The sequence below is a fragment of the Entelurus aequoreus genome, linkage group LG25 (assembly GCF_033978785.1).
Source record: "Entelurus aequoreus isolate RoL-2023_Sb linkage group LG25, RoL_Eaeq_v1.1, whole genome shotgun sequence".
NCBI lineage: Eukaryota > Metazoa > Chordata > Actinopteri > Syngnathiformes > Syngnathidae > Entelurus > Entelurus aequoreus.
In genome coordinates, this window is record NC_084755.1 from 37,747,261 (window position 1) to 37,752,299 (window position 5,039).

Below are 5,039 nucleotides of genomic sequence, written 5' to 3' on the forward strand. Positions count from 1 at the left end.
GTGAGTCAATGAAACTCAGGTCTTTGTTAAACCACTAGTCAGTGAAACTCAAGCCTTTGTCAATGTGAGAACATGAAACTGAATCCTTCATCGACTTGTGAGTCAGTGAAACGCAAGTCTTTGTCGAGCAACTGTGAGTGTTCATCGAGCCCTTTGAGTCAGCGAAACTCAAGTCTCAGTCAACCATGTAAAACGTGAGCCTTCGTCAACTCAGTCAGTGAAAATCAAGTCTTTGTCGAGAACCGGTGAGTCAAATAAAACTGGAGTCTTCACCCTAGAGTCAGTGAAACTCAAGTCTCCCTTAGCCCATGAGTCAATGAAACACAGGTCTTTGTAAACCCACCAGTCCGTGAAACTCAAGACTTCATCGAGCACTCGTGACTCAGAGAAACTTGAGTCTCAGTCAACCATAAGTAAAACTTGAGCCTTCGCTAGTGAAAATTAAGTCTTTGTCGAGAACCTGTGAGTCAAATAAAACTGGAGTCTTCACCCGACAGTCAGTGAAACTCAAGTCTTCATCGAGCACTCGTGAGTCAGCGAAACTGGAGTCTCAGTCAAGCATAAGTAAAACTTGAGCCTTCGTCAACTCGCGAGTCAGAAAAAATCTAATCTTTGTCGAGAACCTGTGAGTCAAATAAAACCGGAATCTTCACCCGAGAGTCAGTGAAACTTAGGTCTCCATCAGCCCGTGAGTCAATGAAACTCAGGTCTTTGTTAAACCACTAGTCAGTGAAACTCAAGCCTTTGTCAATGTGAGAACATGAAACTGAATCCTTCATCGACTTGTGAGTCAGTGAAACGCAAGTCTTTGTCGAGCAACTGTGAGTGTTCATCGAGCCCTTTTGAGTCAGCGAAACTCAAGTCTCAGTCAACCATGTAAAACTTGAGCCTTCGTCAACTCAGTCAGTGAAAATCAAGTCTTTGTCGAGAACCGGTGAGTCAAATAAAACTGGAGTCTTCACCCTAGAGTCAGTGAAACTCAAGTCTCCCTTAGCCCGTGAGTCAATGAAACACAGGTCTTTGTAAACCCACCAGTCCGTGAAACTCAAGACTTCATCGAGCACTCGTGACTCAGAGAAACTTGAGTCTCAGTCAACCATAAGTAAAACTTGAGCCTTCGTCAGTGAAAATTAAGTCTTTGTCGAGAACCTTTGAGTCAAATAAAACCGGAGTCTTCACCCGAGAGTCAATGAAACTCAAGTCTTCATCGAGCACTCGTGAGTCAGCGAAACTTGAGTCCCAGTCAACCATGTAAAACTTGAGCCTTCGTCAACTCAGTCAGTGAAAATCAAGTCTTTGTTGAGAACCGGTGAGTCAAATAAAACTGAAGTCTTCACCGAAGAGTCGGTGAAACTCAAGTCTTCATCAAACCGTGAGTCAATGGAACTCAGCCCGATAACCTCACACCCTCAGTAACACCAAAAGCGAAAACAATGACTTCCTGGTACTTCACACACAAGTCGTCAGCGTCCTCCAACACCTTGTGAGTCAGTGTTAACGAAGCCACGCGTTTCAGCCAAAATGGACGGGCGAGAGGACGACTGGTGGGAGACGAGGAGCAGACGGGGGAGGAGAAGAGTAAAGAAGTGGACAGATGGAGCGAGAGGACATCAGCAAAGTGTGAGATGTGGTAGGAGAAAGTGAAAGGGATGTGTTGAGAGCAGAAAGGGTTAAAGAAGACAGAGAAACGGTTGCCTTGACAACCGCAGCAAGCATTTTCCTTCATCTGTCCGTCTTGTGCACATTTATCTCACTTTTATATCTTGTCCAGTACTACTAAGACACTTTGGACTCATTACTGCCCCCCGCAGCCGCCTATTAGAGCTGCATCCAAAAAGGTGTCAACATGAACAAAACAGACAAAAAAATGATTTTTTTGCCTAATAGTGAATAATACAAACCCCAAAAGCAGTGAAGTTGTCACGTTGTGTAAATGGTAAATAAAAAGAGAATACAACAAATCAACTTATATTCAATTGAATAGACTGCAAAGACAAGATATTTAACCTTCGAACTGGTAAACGTTGTTATTTTTTGCAAATATTAGCTCATTTGGAATTTGATGCCTGCAACATGTCTCCAAAAAGCTGGCACAAGTGGCAAAAAAGACTGATAACGTTGAGGAATGCTCACCAAACACTTATTTGGAACATCCCACAGGTGAACGGCTAATTGGGAACGGGTGGGTGCCATGATTGGGTATAAAAGCAGCTTCCATGAAATGCTCAGTCGTTCACAAACAAGGACGGGGCGAGGGTCACCACTTTGTCAACAAATTCCGGAGCAAATTGTTGAAGAACAACATTTCTCAACCAGCTACTGCAAGGAATTTAGGGATTTCACCATCTACGCTCCGTAATATCATCAAGAGGTTCAGAGAATCTGGAGAAATCACTGCACGTAAGCCATGATATTACACACCTTGGATCCCTTCAGGCGGTACTGCATCAAAAAGCCACATCAGTGTGTAAAGGATATCACCACATGGACTTCAGAAAACCACTGTCAGTAACTACAGTTGGTCGCTACATCTGTAAGTGCAAGTTAAAACTCTACTATGCACAAGTTAATGTAAATAATGTAAATAATTCAATGTACTGTATGTACTCTGATGAGTATCTTGTGTGATGACTGTATTATGATAGCATATATCTGTATCATGAATCAATTTAAGTGGACCCCGACTTAAACAAGTGGAAAAACTTATACGGGTGTTATCATTTAGTGGTCAATTGTATAAAATATGTACTTCACTGTGCAACCTACTATTAAAAGTTTCAATCAATCAATCAAAAAAAGCGAAAGCCGTTTATCAACAACACCCAGAAACGCTGTTGCTGGGCCCGAGCTCATCTAAGATGGACTGATGCAAAGTGGAAAAATGTTCTGTGGTCTGACGAGTCCACATATCAAATTGTTTTTGGAAACTGTAGAGAAAAGAGGAAAAGAACCATCCGGACTGCTCTAGGCGCAAAGTGTAAAAGGCAGCATGTGTGATGGTATGGGGGTGTATTAGTGGCCAACACATGGGTAACTTACACATCTGTGAAGGCACCATTAATGCTGAAAGGTACATACAGCTTTTGGATTAACATATGTTGCCATCCAAGCAAGGTATTTTTCATGGCCTCCCCATGAATTATAACCAACGTTATAATTCTGACCTTTTTCGTAACACGGTCATGACATGACATGGACTTTGGCGACGCAAATTATTGCGTGGGTTGCAAGCGAACCAGACTGGACAAGGCGTGAAGGTAAAGACATGTTTTCATCTCTATCAAAAGAACAAAACAAATGGCGCGCACAAGGCGGAGAACAAACTTGGCTATGAACAAAAACTTACATTTAACGTAGACTATGGACATGAAACAAAAGAACTGCTGAACGTGACACGAATAAACAAAAACTTGCTTGGAAAAAGCGTGGAAACGAGCCTGGAGCAATGGCATGGAAGACTAGCATGAGTGACAAGGGTAATGTCGCCAGCCAGACTAACTGACAACAATGGGCTTAAATAATACAGACAGGATTGACAACGGGTGTGTGAGTCCCAACGCATACTTGCCAACCCTCCCGTTTTTAGCGGGAGACTCCCGGTATTCAGCGCCTCTCCCGATAACCTCCCGGCAGAAATTTTCTCCCGACAAACTCCCGGTATTCAGCCGGGTTTATTGTTAGGCAGTTTCATTAACGTCCTCCCAGCGCGGTAACAACACACAACAACAGCAGTCACGTTTAGTCTACCGTAAAGCAGTTCTTCTGCCGTAAACAGCAATGTTGTGACACTCTTAAACAGGACAATACTGCCATCTACTGGATAGCCTCCAGAACACTGAAATTCAAGTATTTCTTTCATTTATATGTATAATAAAATAAATATATATATATACAGCTAGAATTCACTGAAAGTCAAGTATTTCATACATATATATATATATATATATATATATATATATATATATATATATATATATATATATATATATATATATATATATATATATATATATATATATATATATATATTTGATTACATTTTTATTAAGGATCCCCATTAGCTGGTTGCCTCAACAACCCACTAGTCTTCCTGGGGTCCACAATTCAATACAATTACAAGTAAAAACAAGTATGTATATATACACCTCCCGGTATCGGAGGTCTCAAGGTTGGCAAGTATGTCCCAACCTGAAAACAGGTGCAACTAATCGGTCGTCATGGTGACAAAACAAGAGTGCACAAAGAGTCCAAAAACAACACCGAACATAACTAAAACAAAACATGATCACACAGACATGACAGTTAGTGAATGAAGTGTACTTTTGTCATTATTTCAACATTTTTCTGCACAATAATTCAGAAATGCTAACATTAGTGAGCAGTAGATAATATGTATTATTTTTTTTTGTCCAATACATATTTTGCTTTCTTCATTATTACTAGGGATGTCCGATAATGGCTTTTTGCCGATATCCGATATTGTCCATCTTTTAATTACCGATACCGATATCAACCGAATCAACACATTATTAGGCCTAATTTGGACAACCAGGTATGGTGAAGATAAGGTCCTTTTTAAAAAATTTCATAAAATAAAATAAGATAAATAAATGTAAAATATTTTCTTGAATAAAAAAGAGAGTAAAACAACATAAAAACAGTTACATAGAAACTAGTAATTAATGAAAATGTGTAAAATTAAGTGTTAAAGGTTAGTACTATTAGTGGACCAGCAGCACGCACAATCATGTGTGCTTACGGACTGTATCCCTTGCAGACTGTATTGATATATATTGGTATATACAGTAGGAAGCAGAATATTAATAACCCTTTTGTGTGAATGGGGGAGGGAGGTTTTTTGGCTTGGTGCACTAATTGTAGGTGTATCTCGTGTTTTTTATGTTGATTTAATAAAAAAATTAAAAAATAAATACATTAAAAACCATATCGATAATTTAAAAAACGATACCGATAATTTCCGATATTACATTTTAAAGCATTTATCGGCAGGCCGATATTATCGGACATCTCTAATTATT